Genomic DNA, 21,272 nt, shown 5'->3' with positions numbered 1-21,272 from the left:
GGGATTTACCCACTTGAATGAAAGAATAGATGGTGGTGGCTTGGGGAGAGGTATCTCCAATGTGCTTGTAAGCTCTACTCCCTTGTGTTCTTCTTTCACTATCTCCACCTCTTGACAACTTTCTTCAATTTCAATCCTTTGTTCATCAGTTTCATCTACCTCTTCTCCATCACTCAAATCATAAATGGGAGGTTGAGAGAAATATACCTCCACATTGCTTTCCATCTCATTGGGAGAAGGTTCTTCAAATTCAAAGGATTCACCACCAAGAAGGTCGGATGCATGATCTTCATCACCAAGGGAATTCAATTCTTGCTTCATTCCTTCCAAGTCTTCATTCAAAAATTGTATTGGAGGTTGTACACTCTCCTCCTCAACATCAAATTCAATCTTCTTGGAGAGGTTCTTTTCAATTCTAGGTTCCCAAGGAGGTTCTGCATCTCCTAAGTCTTCAACCACTTCTTCCTCTTCTTCAATGATCATAGGCTCCTCCAATTGCTCTAATACAAAATAGCATTCCTCATGTTCCACCAGAGTTTCCAATCTCTCCTTCATGCTATTTTTTTCAATTAGTTCTCCACATGTGACCATGGGAGTGCTTTGAGTGCTTAAGTATTGGGAGGATAGAGTGCTTACCACCTTGGTCAAGGTAGCCATAAATTCTAGTGTCTCCCTTTGCATTTCTCTTTGCCCTTGAAGTATAAGGCTAAGGATTTCATTCATTGAGGATTGGAGTGGATAGGAAGGTTCATTGTCTTAGAGAAAGGGTTCATAATAGGAAGGTGGTTTTTCTTGGTAAAGTGGTAGTGTGTATTGAGGTGGTTCCTGGTAGTAGTGATCTTGGAATGGTGGTTCCATGTATGGCTCATATGATTCAAAAGGAGGTTGGTATGGTGGATATGGATTAAGGTCATATAAAGGTGTTTGGTGGAAGGAGGCTTGTGAGTATCGTTGAGGTTCATGTTAAGGATATGGCTCATAGGCATATGGTGGTGGTTCTTGAAAGTCACAAGGAGATTCAACATAGCCATTGGATTGGTGTGCATCAAAGAATGGCTCTTGTTCATAGTCTATTGGTGGAGGTTGTTGCGACGCTTCATCTGCGGTCTTGTACTTCTTCAGAGTACCATTACTAGCACCATCTAGTGTAGTCTTATCCCGAGGCTTCATGCCTTGAGTGAAGCAGCTGATTAACACTAGCATGTCAATCATGTGATAGGGGCATGCATCCAGAAGGTTCTTAAAATGCTCCCAGTACTCATAGAGAGTTTCTGATTCACCTTGAATGCATGAGATCTCTTTCCTTAGTCTGTTTGTAACTTCAGCTGGAAAGTATTTTTCTAGAAATTCTCTTCTAAGCGTATCCCAGTTGGTAACAGTCACTTCAGGTTGGGAGTAGTACCACTCTCTTGCCTTTCCCTCAATAGAAAACAGGAAGGCAGTTAACAGAATAGAAGTATCATTCGCACCCTGACGCCTAACAGTAAAACAGGCTGTCTGAAAATCCCTGAGGTGCTTGATGGGCTCCTGAGCAGGTAAGCCATGAAACTTGGGCATCAAGTTGATTAGTGCAGTCTTCAGTTTAAAATCTGCAGCCAGAGTTGGATGATGCACTTGATACGGCTGCATTGTAAAATCTAGGGCTCCAGCTTCCTGGAGAGTAATCCTCCTAGGTGCTGCCGTTCTATCTGCACGTGAATTAACTGAATCAGTAGTAAAGGAGCTTGTTTCGCTCTCGGATGGCGGTTCAGATTTGCCCTCATATGAGAGTGGTTGAATCGATAACAATCACTTCACCACCCTCAGAGGCTAACCGACGTCGAGCTCGCCTAATACGTGAAATAGTTCTTTCAATTTTAGGATCAAATGCGGCTAAGCTCGGATCAGGCAGTGAACGCGTCATTCAATCAAAGAAACATATAGCTCATGGTAATAAAATAAAAATAAAATATGCAAATAAAAATAAAAATATGTACACTAATTAATAATTTAGCACACAATTGCAACTCCCCAGCAACGGCGCCAAAAACTGGTGCGTGGCAGAAGTTAGGCCAATTAAGAGATTGTGATATAAGAACAGCGTTGTGAGTATAACTCTTAACCAGCTAAAATCTGCCTCACCAATTTAGAAAGGTGTCACAAAAATTTAGAATAAAAATACTGGGAGTATGAGTCCCAGGTCGTCTCCCAATGAGTTGTGAGAAAGGATGCTATTTTATTAATTAGGAATTTCCAAGAGAAGTTGAGTTTGGATAATGAGTAATTAAATAAATGTAAATTAAAGCAACAAAAACTAAGAATGATTATTAATATTCAAGATAAAAAGCCTTGATTGGGGGAATGATTAATTGGAAATTCTATCCTTGTTGGGATCTCTTAAGTGTAGTATTAAAAAGGTTGTTGTTTTCACTTAGTTAACCTTTACTAAATAAAGGAAAGTCAAGTAATTGAGCTAACTCTTATTCGCAAATTCTAGTCCTCTCCCTTGGGAAGGTCTAACATTAGTAAATACAGAACTAGCCAAAAACTTCCAGCTTAATCAGCACTTAAGCCTTCCAACTCAAGTGTCTCCTTTTAATCAACCCCCATGTCAAGTAGGGAATCTACTCTATTGACATGAATATAATGCTTATAGAAATATAAGAAGAAGACATGATAAATTGAATAAAATAAAGATTTGAGAATTAATTAAAGATAAAAGTAATCCTTTTCACTAACAATCCATAAAAATAATCCAATTACTACTTTAAACAAGAATTAAGAATATAGAATAAATAAAAGAGTAAGTAAGGAAACAAACTAGATTAGTATCTTCAACGGAGGTAATGGCTCTTCAATATCCAAAAGCATAAAACTAATAAACTATGAATGTAGAAGGGAACCTAGAGGAAGAGTAATTTCTCTCTAGATTCAGATCTAAAACCTAAAACTATCCTAATGAGAATGTATCAATGTGTGTAAAAAAAAGTGTGTTGAGTCTCTGCATGTTCCCTGGCTTTATTCTATGTTTCTGGGCCAAAATCTGGGTCAAAACGCGGCCCAAAATCGCCCCCAACATTTTTTGTTAATTCTGCGGATTGCGTAGGTCACGCGTACGCGTCGTCCACGCGTGCACGTCATTCAGCGATTTTCCTTGTCATGCATACGCATCGTCCACGCGTTCGCGTCATTTGTGCAGACTCCAATCCACGCGTACGCGTCAGGCACGCGCACGCATCGCTGCAATATTCTCCATTCCGCGCGCTCGCGTGAGCCATGCGAGCGCGTCGGTGTTCGCTGGTCATCTCCTTAGTTTCTTGTGTTCCTTCTATTTTTGCAAGCTTCCTCTCCATTCTCTAAGTCATTCCTGCACTATAAAGCCTGAAACACTTAACACACAGATCACGGTATCGAATGGTATAAAGGAGAATTAAAATATACTAACTAAAGATCTCTACGAAGCAAATTTTCAACCATAGAACAATACTAAGAAGGAAAATGTAAAATCATGCAGTTAGTATGAATAAGTGGGTGAAGACTTGATGAAACCACTCAATTAAACACAAGATAAACCATAAAATAGTGGTTTATTAGGATGCCGTCCTGTGTACTATAGCCATTCATCCTGATGTTCCATGGGCTATGGGAAAGTCGAAGGAAACTCCACGGGGTATCAAGATTGATTATTTCAATGATGAGGCTAGGCTGTGGCAACAGATACTAAGCAATTATGTCATGGCTTGTACTCATGAGTCGGAGGTGCCAGTAGTGATGATCCTTCTTATCTGGTGTCTCTTGGAAGGAAAGGACCTGTACCTTCCACGACTCATCAGGAAGTACATGTCTCGAGTACATGTCAGAGGCACCTTGGCATTCTCGTATTTAATCACTTAGATGGCTATCCGAGTTGAGGTACCCTGGGAGCCACAGGATGAGAGACCACCGATTGCCGACCGCAAGAAGGTTATTTTACATGGCAAGCGGTTTGGACCTCTAGGCTACAGACCACCTACTACTACTCCCACTGAGGCGGCCACATCCTCAGTAGCACCTTTAGCACCGCCTACTTCAGCAACACCATCTTCCACTGCTCAGCCAGTTTACCACCTTGTGCAGTGCTATTTCGAGCGCATTGATCAGATGGAGCACAATCAGTGACGCTATGAGTAGTTGGAGCATCGCAACAAGTGACATTATGCACATCTGAAGCTGATTATGACTTCTGGGCATACTGACATCCCCTCTGAGCCTGACACACCCTTGGAGCACTCTAAGGAGGAGGAGGACCAGCAGGAGGTTACACAGCATAAGGAGACTCAGCCTGAGTAGCTGACAGCGTCGCAGACACCTGCAGCTGACAATTGACCAGTGGGCGATGACCCTTCTCACCCAGCTTGATCGAGGAGCATCGAGGACGATGCTATCATTTAAGTGTGGGGAGATTGCCGTCATCGGCAGAGTTATATTTTGGTGAACCATTCCAGATACTTTTGCTTTTATTTTTGTTTTACTTTTCAGTATTTGCACATTTTTACATTTTTACTTTATTGCACTTTCAGCTTTTGTATATATTAGTTATTTTGGATACCTTTGAGTTTATCGCATTTTGCACTTTGGCTTGTATATACTCTAGATTTTTAGTTGGATTTGTATCCTTTAGTTTAGTAATATATATATATTTGTGATTTGGAAAAATGTAGATTATTGAGCTTAGTTTACGCTTTTGCATATGAGAATTTGATTTGATCGAAAATAGGGAGTGAACTAAAATTTTTTTTGGCTTTCCATAATCACAACATTTTATTTAGTATATATATAATATAATAAATGTTGGTCAATTTGATGAATTTTTCAAGGAATGTTTCTTTCTTTTCTTAAAAAGGGCATTAAGATTCAAATTGATTTGAGTTAAAACCTGTTGAAACTTACATGATGTATATATATAGTTTGGAGTATGGTTTTTGAGCTAAGAACACACAACCTGTGAGTTTTTTTAGCCTAATTATATGGTTACATTATTTAACCATGATTTTGATTCTTGTGTGTTTTCTTCTCTATGATTGCAATCTTTGGTTTGTTCCATTCTTCATGTCCATTATTTAGTGTATATTCATGCAACTATGTGATTGAGGCCATCATTTGATTATAGCTCACTTATCCCAAATAGCCTACCATTTTATTTACCTTTGTTTGCCACTTTAGGCCTTTTTAACCTCCTTTTTGTTCTTTATATTACCACATCACTAGCCTTAAGCGGAAAAAACAATTAATTGTTCTATTTGAATCTTTGGTTAGCTTAGGATAGTGAGTGTGTGTCAACTAAGTGTGGGGAAAGGTGAGAATTTTGATTGATGAGAATTTGTTTTTTTTTTATTGACAAATATTGAGAATTTGGGTATATACTCGTGTGAAATTATAGAAACCATATGCATTGATGTATTATGTTTTCATATATAAGAAAAAAAAAAGAAAAAAAGAAGAAATAAATGAATAGGGAATAAAATTACCCCAATGTTAAGTTCAATAAGAAGATCAATGCATATGTGGTGGAATTAGAATTGATACATGAGTGTGTGAAAATATGCAAAAGTGAGATTTTGGGTGGCTAAGCTTGATTTTAAAATTGTATAGGTGTGTTAGGTGAGAATTCAGGTTACTCAAAGATTCAAATGATAGCTCACTTAGCCATACATATATCCTCACCCTTACCTTAGCCCCATTACAACCTTGAAAAGCCCTCATGATATTTGTATTTGTACACTGGATATTTGTTGATTGGTTAGATGAAGAACAAAGTTTTAGAAAGCATGATTAGCAAAGATTTGAGTGTTTTAACCCTAAACACTTGAGCGATTAGAGCGCATATACACATCCAGTGAGGGTTCAACTGCTCAATTTCATATGTCTATATTTGATCATTGCTTATCTTGCAAGTTTGTGAACTCTTTTGAATAACTCAATTCAACTGTGAATGTGTTTTGATATGATTAATTTAGCCCTTGATTGTGCATATATGATTTCTTGGAAATTTGACTCACTTTGACCACATATATTCTTATATATATATATATATATATATATATATATATATATATATATATATATATATATATATATAGAGTAATTAGAATAGCTAGACGCATGTAGGTAGCTTACATTTAGATAGGTTGCATTGCATAAGTCCTACCATTTTTCCTTCACTCTTTTGGTTCTCTTGAGCTTAGCATGAGGACATGCTAATGTTTAAGTGTGGGGAGATTTGATGCACCACTATTTTATGGTTTATTTTGTCTTGAATTGAGTGGATTTTGTCAATTATCCTCACACTTATTCATGTAAATCGCATGGTTTTGTAAATCCTTCCTAATTCTGTGCTATGACTGAAAACATGCTCCTTTGGCCTTAAATTTGCTAATTTTTAATCCTCTTTTATTACCATCGATGCCGTGATATGTGTGTTAAGTGTTTTCAGGTTTTATAGGGCAGGAATGGCTTAGGGGATGAAAAGGAAGCATGCAAAAGTGGAAGAAACATAAGAAATTGAGAATTTCAGAAGCTGGTAGCGATGCGTACGCGTGGATGACGCGTACGCGTGACCAGGAATTCGTTCAACGATGCGTACGTGTAGCTAACGCGTGCGCGTGACGAGCGTCACATGCTGCAATTAACAGAATTCGCTGGGGGCAATTTCTGGGCTGCTTTTGACCCAGTTTCAAGCCTAAAAATACATATTAGAGGCTGCAGAGTAAAGCTGGAAGGGGGAATCATTCGCTGACTTTCCTACACACAATTTTTAGGTTTTAGATGTAGTTTTCTAGAGAGAGAGAGGAGATAGGTTTTTTTAGTTTTATTTCTTCTTCAATTCATATTTTCATCTTGCTTTAATTTAGTTTCTATTCTACATTCTATTATTCTAGAATCTTAGTTTATCTTCTCTAGTTGAGTTCTTTATTTTTCCAATTTAGTTTATGAACTCTTCATGTTAGATTCAATTCCCTATTGAATGTAATTTGAAGTATTTCATGTTTATTGCTTCTTTCTTTATTTGTTATTATTGATTCCTTGCAATTGTTGGTCTTAGATTTTACATTCTCTTATTACTTTTCTATGCCTTTATTGTGTGCCTACCAAGTGTTTGATAAAATGCTTGGTTGGATTTTAAGTTAGATTTTTATGTTCTTGACTTGAATTGCTTAATTAGAGACTCTTGAGTTATCAAAAGTCCTTTGTTGATTGGTGATTGAAGATTACCGATTAGCTTGAACTTCACCAAAGCTAGTCTCTCACTATGAGTTGACTAGGACTTGTGAGCTCAAGTTAATTATATGCACTTGACCTTCTTCCGTTGGTTAGAGGTTAACTAAGTGAAGGCAATTCATATTTACCATCACAATTGACGATAATAATGAGGATAGGACTTCTAATTCTCTTTCCTTGCTAAGAGCTTTCTTAGTTATTAATTTATTTTCTTGCCATTTTACTTTCTTGTTTCTTATTACAAAACCCAAAAAGATACAATCTCATAACCAATAATAAACATATTTCCCTGCAATTCCTTGAGAGATGACCCGAGGTTCGAATACTTCGGTTAATTTTATTGGGTTTGTATTTGTGACAAACAATCTAAACGTTGATTGAGGTTTAATTGTTGGTTCAGAACTATACTTGCAACGCGACAATTTTGTGAAAATCTTTACCGACATTTTTCCATCCATCAAATCTGCTGAAGAGAGACGCCAACACTATTTTCCTTTGGGGGTGTAGCTAGACACCTCAAACCACACTTTAGAAGCTCTCTTACAGATTTCGCATATTTAGCCGAGCCTCGATGCTTACCCAAAAATAGTGGCAGATTTGACTCAAGACAAATTATCCTTGGACGCAGTTTTGAAGAGAATTGGCCTACCTGAGGACCATTGGGAATACAGCCAAGGAGAGAATGCAGTCCCCAATAGCATTGCGTGTTCTCACTACACCTGGAGGCAAGTATTTGGGAATAAATCATTGCCGATTACATTCTACCGAGCACGCATACCACGCACATTGATAAACCACTATTTTATGGTTTATATTGTGTTTAATTGTGTGGTTTTATCATGATCTTTATCCACTTATTCATTAAATAAGCATGCAGTTATAATTCCTTCCTAAAGTTATTGCATGATTGAAAACTTGCTTCCTAGAGACTTTTAATTATGTATTTTATTTCTCCTTTATTCCATTCGATGTCGTGATATGCGTGTTAAGTGTTTCAGGCTTTATAAGGCATGAATGAGTTAGAGATTGGAAAGGAAGCTTGCAAAAATGGAAGAAACACGAGAAATTGAGGAGATGACCAGCGAGATGTGACGCGGCTGCATGGATGACGCGACCGCGCGGAAGAGAGGAAATCGCAATGACGCGGCCGCATGGATGATACGGCCGCGCGAATTGGAAACTGCACAAGTGACGCGGAAGCGTGGACGACGCGCCCGCGTGGCAAAGCGAAACACCGAATGACGCGTCCACCTGAATGATGCGTCCGCGTGACATGCGCGATCTGCATAATCTGCAGAATCGCTGGGGGCGATTTCGGGCCTTATTTTGACCCAGTTTTTGGCCTAGAAAAGCAGACTAGAGCCAGAGAACATGCAGAAACCAAAAACAACATTCATTCCGCATAGTTTTTAGTTTTAGATCTAGTTTTACTCCTCCTCTAGGTTTTCTCTCTACACATTCATAGTTTTTAGGATTTGTTATTTTCATTGTTTTTGCATTGGGATATTGAGAAGAGTTATTGCCTCATCAAGACTTCGACATTCTAGTTCGTTCTCTTTACTTGTCTCTTACTCTTCCATGTTCCTTAATTTACTTAATTTTACTATTGGATTATTTTAGCATTTATTAATACAAGAATTACTTTTATTTTTAATTAATCTTTTGATCATTATTTATCATGTCTTTCTTTAATTCCCTTTCTTATGTTATGAATTTTACATTTACAATGAGCGAGTAGTTCCCTAACTTGATGGGGAGTTGATTGAAAGGAACTCTTGAGTTGGGATGCTCAAGAGAAAGATTGTAATTGGGTTTATTGTTGGATTGCTCTCTAGTCACTAACACCAATCCTGCCAAGAGCGGATTGGAACTTGTGGATAGAAACAGCATTCCAACTTGTTTGACTTTTCCTTACTTAGTGAGGGACAACTAAACATAATAACCCCCAATTGTCAATTGTTCTTGAGAGTACTCCAACAAGAATAGGGCTTCCAGCTAATCAACTCCCAGTCAAGGCTTTTATTTAAATTTATATAAATTCTCTAATTTAATTTTCTGCCATTCAACTCAAACCTTTTTGAAAACATCTGATTAATAAAATAGCACACTTTTTTGCAACTCGTTGGGAGACGACCTGGGATCCATACTCCTAGTATTTTAATTTTAATTTCTGTGACACCCTTCTAAATTGATAAGCGGATTTCTGGTTGGTTGAGAACTATACTTGCAACGCATATTTTATAATCATTCTTAGCTCGCCAATTTCCGCCAACATCAATTTTTGGCGCCGTTGCCGGGGAGTTGCAATAGAGTGCTAAAGTTATTAATTGGAATTTATTTATTTGCATTTTATTTTATTTTGCTACTATGAGTTGCTTGTTTCTTTTGTTGGATGACACGTTCACTTCCTGATCCAAGCTTGCCAGTATTCGATCCTGAGATTGAAAGAACTATTTCACGAATAAGGCAAGCTCGGCGTCGGTTAGTCCTCTCTGAGGGCGGATCTGAAACGTCACTTGAGAAAGAAACCAGCTCCCGTTCTACTGATTCGGTTGATTTACGTACAAGTAACATGGCAGCAGCCAGAAGAGTCACTATCCAGGAGCCTGGAGCCCCTGATTTTTCAATGCAACCGTTTCAAGCGCATCACCCAGTGGTGGCTATAGATTTTGAAATAAAGACCGCACTGCTCAATTTGATGCCCAAGTTTCATTGCTTACCTGCTCAAGAGCCTATCAAGCACCTGAGAGAAAGGCAAGAGAGTGGTACTACACTCAACCTGTAACAACTGTATCCGAATGGGATACACTCAGAAGAGAATTTTTGGAAAAGTTCTTTCCAGCTGAAGTTACTGATAAACTGAGGAAATATATTTCCATGATTGTTCAGGATGAATCCGAGATGCTTTATGAATACTGGGAGTGCTTCAATAATCTTCTGGAAGCATGCCCCCACTATATGATTGACAAGATAGTGTTACTCGGTTATGTCCCACAGGGCATGAGGCCCCAAGATAAGACCACATTGGAAAGTGCTAGCAATGGGTCTATGAAAAAGTACAAGACCACTGATGAGGCATGGCAATTGATCAGTGACTTAGCTGAATCTACTAGGAATCATAGGCAGAAACAAGGCCGTTCAAAAGCCGTTGCAAAAGTATCCTCTAGCAGAGAGACTGCTGCTCTAACTCAGAGTATCTGTGAAATGACCAACTTGCTAAAGCAAATGCAATTGAATCAACAACAAGTTCAGCAAGCTCAACCTTCTCCAACACAGCAAAACCAACAGTTAGTCCCACAGAGAGTTTGTGGAATCTGTGCTGATTACAGCCATTATACTGATGAATGTCCGCAACTCCAGCAGGAAGACAACACCGTGGCAGCCACTCATAACTTCTATGACTGCCTCAACCAAGGGTACAATCAAGGTGGCAACTACAGCCATGGATGGCAGGACAATTCAAACTAGAATTTGAGGGACAACAACAGAGGAGGCAGAGATAATTAGGAAAATCAGAGGTGGAATAATAACAACAACAGGCAGCAGAATCAGAATCAGCCTTACAGAGCACCTCACCTAAGGCAGTCCCACGGACCACAAAATACCCTACAACAGACCTCTCAAATTACCTATCCTTCTTCATCTGCCAATGATGACTTACTACAATCTATTGATCGGAGACAGCAGACCATGGAGAATAACATTAATGCCACTCTAAATGGTCTGAACGCTACTTTGCAGGCTCTTGTCTCCCAAATTGGGTCAATGAACAACCGCAATAACCAACCTTTGAGCTCCAGTGGAATTTCCTCTCAACCATTACCCAATCCCAAGGGTGGTATTAATGCCATCACCTTGAGGTCTGGAACCACATTGCAGGAGAGGAATCAAGAGGAGCCAAACCCATCAGAACACGCCTCAGCTGAAGAGGTAGTGGAAATAGAAGATGTTGAAGAGGAAGAGGACATACAGGACATGGCTGAAGAAGAAGAAGTGCAACCACAAGAGGAAGCACTAAAAGGTGCAGACACTACAGAAGACACCACTCCTATTCCATTTCCACCACTTGCAAGGAAGCCCAGGAAGCACCTGGAACCTGATCCCAAAATGGTAGAGATATTCAAAAAGGTTGAGGTAACTGTTCCTCTATTTGATGTTATTCAACAGGTACCTAAGTATGCAAAGTTTGTAAAAGATTTATGTATACATAAAGACAAAATTAATGAATTAGAGACTATTCCTTTAGGAAGTTCCATATCTGCTTTAATGGGAGGTTTACCTGAAAAGTTTAGTGACCCAGGTCTTTGTATAGTTAATTGTACTATTGGTGGTGTGATAATTTTTGATTGCATGTGTGATTTAGGAGCATGCGTAAGTACAATGCCTTTGTCTATATATGATATTTTGAGGCTCCCTCCCTTAAAAAGGTCGGCATCTCATTTTGTGTTAGCAGATAAAAGCATTATCACAGTGGCTGGAGTTGCTGAAGATGTATTAGTGGGCATTAAGGGGCTCAGATTTTTGATGCGGGAAAAACTTGTCTCTCAACAAATCTCCCTTCGGCAAGTGTACCGAAGTTGTCGTCAAGTAAAAAACTCACAATAGAGTGAGGTCGAATCCCACAGGGATTGATTGATCAAGCAACTTTAATTAGAAGAATGTTCTAGTTGAGCGAATCCAGAATTTGGGTTGAGAGTTGCAGAAAATAAAATGGCGGGAATGTAAATAGCAGAAAAGTAAATGCTAGAATTAAAGGACTGGAAGTAAATGACTGAAAATAAATTGCAGAATTGTAAATGGGAATGGGGGATTTGCTCATAAAATTAAATGGCAGAAATTAAAGAGAATGGGTAAGATCAGAGATAGGGAGTTCATTGGGCTTAGGAGATGTTGCAATTCTCCGGATCAAGTTCATTTTCATCTCTTCCTCAATCAATGCACTCATTGATCTCCTTGGCAATCTTAAGTGATTGAATTGCAATGTCTTGCAATTCAATCTCTCAAATCTTGATCAATAGCCAATTCCTTGGTCAATTGCTCATGAGAAGAGATGAAGTATGGTCACTGATTATACCACATGCATTTTCCAAACCAAGTATTGAGAGGGTTACAGTCACATACCCATCCAAACCCAATTTGGTCCAGCATGAGAAAGCATTTCTAGCTTGATCTCTTCATTCCTCTTCCAAGGTTCAAAAGAGATCCAAGTTTGAATAGCTTATCTTCCAAGATAACTACTCAATTGGATGAAAACCGAAAGCTTTCAAGTAAAATCAAGAGGAAAGATAGAAGAGGAACAATGAAGATTAGTATTGATCCATCAAATTACAACAGAGCTCCCTAACCCAATGAAAGGGGTTTAGTTGTTCATAGCTCTTGAAGATGAAAACAAAGATGGAGAATACATCATAAAACTAGAAATTGCAAAGAAAGTAAATACAGAGAGTGGTTCTTCAGCCTCCAGAACTCTTTCACAATTCAAAGCTACTCCTATATATACTACTCTTCTCAGCTTTTAGTTCACTCTTCAATTCTTGGGCCTTTGGATCTTGAGTTTGAAGCAGTTCCTTTCTTTATTTGGGCTTGGCTTTACTTGCAGAGAGAAAGTGCGGAGTGGGCAGAGACTTAAGCTCAGGGCGTAAGGAGTGTTAATCATTTTAGTGAAAGTCCAAGTTCGGGAACGTTAGTGACACTTAACATTGTCACTAACGTTCCAATGCACCCCTTTTGCCTTACGTTAAAACCCACATTAACTAGGTTAACGTGGCTTTTAACGTTGCCTTGTCAACCTTCGAGAACGTTAGTGACACTCAACATTGTCACTAACATTCCAGTGTGCCCCTTCTTGCTTCACGTTAAAGCTCACGTTAACTAGGTTAACGTGGCCTTTGCCATCCTTCGAGAACGTTAGTGACATTCAACATTGTCACTAACGTTCCAATGTGCCCCTAGGTCTCACGTTAGAGTCCACGTTAACTAGGTTAACGTGGCTTCTAACGTGGCCATCTTTTAGCCATCCCAACGTTAGTGACAATGTTGAGTGTCACTAACGTTGGCTCATCCTTCATTTCTCATCGTTAGCTTCCACGTTAATCAAGTTAACGTGGAAGTTAACGTGACTCTTGGGGGTTGTGTGGTTGCTTCAACGTTAGTGACAATGTTGAGTGTCACTAACGTTGTCGACAACTCTTCATCCTCTACGTTAGTTCCCACGTTAACCAAGTTAACGTGGGAGTTAACGTGGTACCTTGCACCATAGGCCAACGTTAGTGACAATGTTGAGTGTCACTAACGTTGGCTTCTCTTCTCCCTTTAACGTTAGAGGCCACATTAACTAGGTTAATGTGGCTTCTAACGTGGCCACTTATGAGTGATTGCCAACGTTAGTGACAATGTTGAGTGTCACTAACGTTGGCTCAACTTCTCTTCTCCACGTTAGAGTTCACGTTAACTTGGTTAACGTGACTCTCTAACGTGGGCGTTGATGGCTTTTTTGAGAGTGTTATTGGCAATCACTTTTCTCATTAATCTTGCAAGTTACCTCCCTTTTTCTTGCTTCTTTTTGGTCCTGAAATCAAGCAACAAAGTGCATCAAAGCTCTAGTCCAAGTCATGAGTAATGCAACATAATATTTGTCACTAAACTTATGCAAAATCCTCATGAAATCATGTAAAATGCACAATGTATGCTTGAGTCAAGGCATACGTGAATATTTACCCAAAACTAGCTTATTTCCTAAAGAAATGCATGAAACTAACCTAAAAACAGTAAAGAAAAGGTCAGTGAAACTGGCCAAGATGCCCTGGCATCACAACACCAAACTTAAAGCTTGCTTGTCCCTAAGCAAGTACTGGAACAAGAGAATGATGAATGGAATATCCAGAGGAATGAGTCATCCTTGTGGAAGTCATATTACTGATTTTATGGTGGTTTCATGCATAGCAACTTAGGTTCATTCCATTACTGGCTTTCAGACCTTTATTCTGTCCTAAAACACCCACTTTGTTCATATCCCATGAGACTTTTATTCATTGATCCTTTTATTGTTATTTCAAGGGTTATTTGTGTTATTTAGGCTAAGTGCTCTGTAAGGGGGCAACTCTTTAAAATAAGCTTTCAGCCAACACTCCCGAACCAGTTGGTTCAAGATACTAGGTGTTGAAGCACCCCTAAGGACTTACTCCCTCAAGTCTCTCCCCCATACATACACACTACAGGCATTTAGTTTATTTATTTTCTTTTCTTGAGACCTTAGTGTCCAGCACCTCTTTGGGTTACTAAGTGTTCTGTAGTGAAGGTTACTCTTGATAGTGGACTTTCAGCTGATAATCCCGAGTTAGTTAACCCAAGTTACCAAGTGATAAGGCACCCCTAAGAGCTTATTCATCCAAGTAGATCCCTCACACAGGAGCACCACAGACACTTGCCTCAAGATTAAAACCATTGATACCTAGCCTTATTGCTTACTCTTTTTCTTTTGTTTTTCACTTCCATTGTTCTTTCCCTTTTCTCTTATTAGGATCTTGTTATTAACTTAGTCTCATGAGTGTATCCAAAGCAAAGTATTCAGGTCAGATGGTTGTCCTCCTAGCCTTGTGGTTGAACCAACTTAGCTAACTTATGACTACCCCAAAGATTCATGAATGCACTTCAACAATATGAACTCTACCCTGGTCTTTTAAAAACATAAACATTCTCTTCTTCATTTGATAAAAAGGGACAAGCTTACAAGTAAATAAGGGAACGATGCAGTGACATAAAGACCAGTGCACATAGACTCTCTTCAATACCAAAAACTAAAAATAACACGATTTGAAAAAGGTTTAAACATAACATGGAAGCAAGTTCTATTTCATACAAGATCTTCCTTATTTAAAACACAGAGAAAGATGGAACAAAGAAGGAACTCCACCACCTTTTACTGTTGTGGGTGTCCACGCTCTTTTCCTTGCTTGTCCTCCTTGTTTCTTCTTGCATTTCCTCGCATCCGTGCCAATCTTGCTTGCTTCCAATCCTCGAGTGCCTTCCTCTATCCAAACGGGGTCCTCATCTTCAAAAACCACCCTAGCTTTCTTGCATATTCGGTAAATAGTGCTGGGGTAACCTAATGTTCCTCTTGAGTCGCTTTTCTCTGCCATCTTTCTAATTCCTTGAGCTATGATCTCATGAACTTTGATTTCTCCTCCCTTGAGTATACAATGCAACATTGTTGCTCTCTCGATATTCACCTCCGAGTTGTTTGCAGCTGGGAGAATAGACCTCCTTACTAGCTCGAACCATCCCTTAGCTTCAGGAGTGAGATCTGTTCTCTTAATGAACTTTGGTTTATTTCCTGCACCCCTTTCCCAGTCAGCTCCTGGTACACACAGGTCTAGTAAAAGCTGGTCATAATTGGGGTTGTTGTCCAATCTTGAGTGGTAACTTTCTTCTTCAAATGGTATAGACCGTAGCTTCAATGTCCTCATTACACTCATGGGACCAAAATCCACCATTGTTCCTCTCACAAAGCTTGTATATGACTCATCTTTCTTATCATACCTGACTGCATTTGCATAAAATTCTCTTACGAGATTTGCATTCACCTTAGTGACCGGGTCAGTGAGGAGCTCCCATCTTCTCCTTTCTACCTTCTCTGTGATTTTGGGGCATTCAGTCTTCTTAACTTGAAATCCCAGCTCATAAATGATTTCCTTATCAACCATCCACCCGTATTGCAATGCATGATGCAAGCTTCTAAATCTCTTCTCATCATATGGGTGTTCTTCCATGGGTTCCTTCCCCTCCCTTCTCTTAAAACTTGAAGATGCCATGAATGATGATTTAATATGTGAAGGTGGTAAGGTTGTGGAGACTTTTGGTTGTTTAGGGTTTTATGGCAATGAGGAGAGTGAGGGGAGGAATGTTTATAATTGGATAGGGGGTGTATTGTACCGAAATGAAGAGTGGTGAAGGTGTGTGATGACAATGAAGGGTGGTATGGACCAGGGTTGTTTATACAGAGAAGTTGTGAGAGAATGGAGGGTGTAGATTGATGAAGTGGTCACTTGATGGACGGTTGGGGTTATGCATGGCTAGAAGACAAAGATCATCACTTTATGATGGGGATTGCTCGGTCTTCTAGGGGTCCCTTTTTTTTCAATGTTGCATGGCAACATTTTCCAACGTATTCCCTCTTTAGAACAAGTGTGTAGCCCCTCTTCTTTAAGTGGCGAAATTTCCCCCATTTAAGTGTCCAATCAATCCCTTTTTATGCTTCTTTTCCTTTCCTATACAGATTTGAAATAAGGGAATTAATATATAAGAAAATTAAAACTCTACGGCTAGAATAAATTGAAAGAAAGGATTTGATTGTTTGTTTATGACTTTCAACTAACCAACTAACTATTGGTGGTTCCTTATATGCATTTTGGTGGCACCATGGGGTGACACCAAACTTAGTTTGAAGCACTGTGATGAAAGTTTTGTGTTCAAAGCTCCCAAGACTAGCATGCAACTTGGTTTGCTTTGAACACCAAACTTGTTCCTCACTATATTCTGCATAAGAAGATTTTCACCAATTGTTTGTTAAGTTTGGATTGAAGCTCATAAAGATTGACTTATTCATTATCATCTGAAAGCATATAAAACATGGGTTTCCTCCCATGAAGCGCTTCTTTAGCGTCACTAGCTTGACGTTTTTCTTTCATCACGGTGGTTGGTAGTGCTTAAAGTCCTCCCCTCTTGCTGTGGACTTGTATCCATTGGTTGGATCAATGATCTCCCACATGTTCCAGGGAAAGAACTCTGTTGATAGTGAAGACCTTGGGTAATTGAGATGGCATAGTAGGGAGATTAGGGGGAATATCTGGGAAGTAGGCTGAGACAACTCTATCCCCTGGAGAGAAGTCTTCCGTAGGGATCTTCTTGTTCCTCCATCTCCTTGGTACCTTCTTCTTTGTTTCTTTTAAGGTTGCCTTCCCCTTGGTGACCTCTTTTCTCCAAGGAGTTGTGATGCTGTCTTCACCTGCCTCTAGAGGTTTGGGTTCCTCCAACTTTTCCTTGAGCTGTGGCAATTGCTGTTTTCCTTGTTTGTCAGTTAAGAGGGTCTCAGAACGAACTGGCTGTGCTTCAGTGCTTGTTTCCTCCTTCAGTGTCTCATTATCATTTGTGCTTAGTTCCTTGTCCTCTTGATCTGTTTCTTGTGAGAGTTTGAAAACATTGAAGCTGAGTCGTTCATCATGGATTCTCAATATTAGCTCCCCTTTGTCTACATTGATAAGTGCTCTAGCCGTAGCTAGAAATGGTCTTCCCAATATGATTGGGTGAGTGTGACTTTCTTCCATGTCCAGAATGACAAAGTCTGTTGGGAGAAAGTACTTCCCAACCTTTAGCAACACATTTTCCACCACTCCTATTGCTTGTTTTTGAGTTTTGTCAGCCAGTCTGATAATGACATCTGTAGGCATTATCTCATTGATCTGCAGCCTCTTCACCAGGGATAAGGGCAGTAAGTTGATGCTGGCCCCTAAATCGCATAGTGCTCTGTCGAACATATTTTCACCTATGGCACAAGGGATATGAAAACTTCCTGGGTCTCTTCTTTTGTAGGCAACTCAGGTTGAATAAGGGCACTACATTCCTTGTTCATCACTATAGTCTGCCCTCCCTTGAGTGAGCTTTTCCTGGGAAAAAGTTCTTTCATATACTTGATGAATGCAGGCATTTGTTGAATTACCTTGATGAATGGTATGTTCACATGCAGAAATGCAAACAAGTCTAGGAACCTTGAGTATATTCTTTTTCCCACAGCACCATTGAGCAGTTGAGGGAATGGTGCATAGAGCTTCAGCAGCTCTTGTTGTGAGATTTCTGGTTCTTTGTGATCTCTATCCTCCTCCTTTGTTGAGTTGTCTTCAGGTTGTTTGCACATTTTGCCTTGCTTGTCTTCAATCTCTTGATCACTTGTAGTGACCATTTTGCAATCTTCCCATCTTACTTTCTTTGCTTCTCCCTTGGGTTTTTCTCAGTGTCACTTGGGAAGCTATCAGTAGGTTTGGGAATCTTCTCAGCTAAATATCCCACCTGGAATTCCATCTTCCTGATGGTTTCTCCCTGGTTCTTAATATTGGCTCGCACCTCCTCTTTGAACACCTTATTTTCTTGAATCTCTTGGCATATTTCTTCAAGTAAGGCTTCAATCTTAGAGAGCCTGTCATCAATTGATGAGTGGTTCAGAGCAGATGTGCTGTTTTGGTTTTGATAAGTGTGTGGAGAAGTATTGTTGTGGGGGTGTTGAGATGTCCTCTAGGTGAATTACTGGTGAGCTGCATTGTTGTTGGAGTTGTAACGTCTCTGGTCTTGGTTTTGATCTTGCTCACTTCCCCACCCAAAGTTTGGGTGGTTTCTCCATCCAGGGTTGTAAGTCTTGGAGTATGGATCATAGTTTTTCCTTGGTGAATTCCCAATGTAGTTGGCTTGCTCCTGACTCCCTTCTGCTTCTTGGTTTACTCCTTCTTGTGTTGTTGATGAAGTGGAGATTGCTGCTACTTGGTTCATCTCCATCTTCTTGGTGAGGTCCACCAGCTGCTGGGTAATGAGCTTGTTTTGGGCCAACAGAGCGTCTACATTGTTTAGCTCCATCACTCCTCTTGTGTTCCCTCTTTCGGAAGCATAGAAGTAGTCGTTTTCTGCTACTGTTTCAATAACATCTATGGCTTCCTCAATGGTCTTCTTCTTGTTCAAGGACCCTCCAGATGAATGGTCTACTGCCTTCTTTGACTCATAAGAGAGCCCTTCATAGAAAATGTGCAGCTGGACCCATTCGTTGAACATGTCAGGTGGACACCTCCTTGTTAAGTCTTTGAACCTCTCCCATGCTTCATACAGAGTCTCACCATCCTGTTGCCTGAAGGTTTGAACCTCAGCTCTCAGCCTATTGATTCGTTGAGGAGGGTAGAATCTTGCTAAGAATTTGTTCACCACGTCTTCCCAAGTTGTCAAGCTCTCCCTTGGGAAGGATTCCAGCCACTTGGCTGCCTTGTCTCTGAGTGAGAAGGGAAATAAGAGCAATCTATAGGCATCAGGATGAACACCATTAGATTTCACTGTGTCACATATTCTCAGGAAGGTGGTCAAATGTTGGTTGGGATCTTCTTGAACACCTCCTCCAAACGAACAGTTGTTCTGAACAAGGGTGATGAGCTGTGGTTTAAGTTCAAAGTTGTTGGCATGGATTGTTGGCTTTTGGATGCTACTTCCACAATTTCCTGGGTTTGGATTAATGTAAGAGCCCAAAACTCTTCTATCCTCCCCAGCATGATTTGCTCCACCTCCTCTGCCATGGTTGTGAGTCTCTTCTTCATGATGATTTTCCATGTTTTCTTCCATGTTTGGTTCAAAGTATTCCTCAAACTGTTCCTCCTCTTCTTCAGCACCAACTACTCGTTTTTCTTTTGCCTCCCTCCTTAGTCTAAGGAAGGTTCTCTCTGGTTCAGAATCAAAGGAAGTTGAAGCCCCGCTTCTTCTCCCTGTCATACAACCAACAAGTACAAGCAGAGAAAATAGGTGCACACAGTATTTGTGTCAGAATTGATGTTAGTTGTGGGTACAGTTAGTGGGTTAGCAAACAGAATTGAAAATAACAAAGAAAAACAAAAGAGTAGATGGAGGAGGGAAGAAGTTTAACTAAAACAAAAAGTAAATCACTCAAACAGAAAAATGAAATTCATAAAATAAAATGCTCAATCTAGTGATCTTCCAATCTAATCATTGTTGATGCACAATCAATCCCCGGCAATGGCGCCATAAACTTGATGCGGGGAAAACTTGTCTCTCAACAAATCTCCCTTTGGCAAGTGTACCGAAGTTGTCATCAAGTAAAAACTCACAATAGAGTGAGGTCGAATCCCACAGGGATTGATTGATCAAGCAACTTTAATTAGAAGAATGTTCTAGTTGAGCGAATCCAGAATTTGGGTTGAGAGTTGCAGAAAATAAAATGGCAGGAATGTAAATAGCAGAAAAGTAAATGCTAGAATTAAAGGACTGGAAGTAAATGACTGAAAATAAATTGCAGAATTGTAAATGGGAATGGGGGATTTTCTCATAAAAGTAAATGGCAGAAATTAAAGAGAATGGGTAAGATCAGAGATGGGGAGTTCATTGGGCTTAGGAGATGTTGCAATTCTCCGGATCAAGTTCATTTTCATCTCTTCCTCAATCAATGCACTCATTGATCTCCTTGGCAATCTTAAGTGATTGAATTGCAATGTCTTGCAATTCAATCTCTCAAATCTTGATCAATAGCCAATTCTTTGGTCAATTGCTCATGAGAAGAGATGAAGTATGGTCACTGATTATACCACATGCATTTCCCAAACCAAGTATTGAGAGGGTTACAGTCACATAACCATCCAAACCCAATTCGGTCCAGCATGAGAAAGCATTTCTAGCTTGATCTCTTCATTCCTCTTCCAAGGTTCAAAAGAGATCCAAGTTTGAATAGCTTCTCTTCCAAGATAACTACTCAACTGGATGAAGACCGAAAGCTTTCAAGTAAAATCAAGAGGAAAGATAGAAGAAGAACAATGAATATTAGTATTGATCCATCAAATTACAACAGAGCTCCCTAACCCAATGAAAGGGGTTTAGTTGTTCATAGCTCTTGAAGATGAAAACAAAGATGGAGAATACATCATAAGACTAGAAATTGCAAAGAAAGTAAATACAGAGAGTGGTTCTTCAACCTCCAGAACTCTTTTACAATTCAAAGCTACTCCTATATATACTACTCTTCTCAGCTTTTAGTTCACTCTTCAAGTCTTGGGCCTTTGGATCTTGAGTTTGAAGCAGTTCCTTTCTTTATTTGGGCTTGGCTTTACTTGCAGAGAGAAAGTGCGGAGTGGGCAGAGACTTAAGCTCAGGGCGTAAGGAGTGTTAATCATTTTAGTGAAAGTCCAAGTTCGGGAACGTTAGTGACACTTAACATTGTCACTAACGTTCCAATGCACCCCTTTTGCCTTACATTAAAACCCACGTTAACTAGGTTAACGTGGCTT

The 21,272-nt window shown here is 39.6% G+C and overlaps 1 non-coding gene and 1 pseudogene across 1 annotated transcript; both read left to right on the top strand.

Annotated features, from left to right (window-relative positions):
• The first annotated feature begins 3,873 nt into the window (after positions 1–3,873).
• On the top strand, positions 3,874–4,377 carry LOC148577898 (uncharacterized; annotated as a pseudogene).
• A 14,668-nt stretch (positions 4,378–19,045) lies between these two features.
• On the top strand, positions 19,046–19,149 carry LOC148577897 (small nucleolar RNA R71). Its single transcript, XR_015904531.1, has one exon. It is a non-coding gene; the product is annotated as a small nucleolar RNA R71 (small nucleolar RNA).
• The last annotated feature ends 2,123 nt before the right edge of the window (positions 19,150–21,272 follow it).

Source organism: Arachis ipaensis, chromosome B1, assembly GCF_059453495.1.
Source record: "Arachis ipaensis isolate K30076 ecotype BB chromosome B1, ASM5945349v1, whole genome shotgun sequence".
Taxonomy (NCBI): domain Eukaryota; kingdom Viridiplantae; phylum Streptophyta; class Magnoliopsida; order Fabales; family Fabaceae; genus Arachis; species Arachis ipaensis.
Note: the sequence above shows the minus strand (reverse complement) of the source record. Positions and strands in the feature narration are given on the sequence as shown.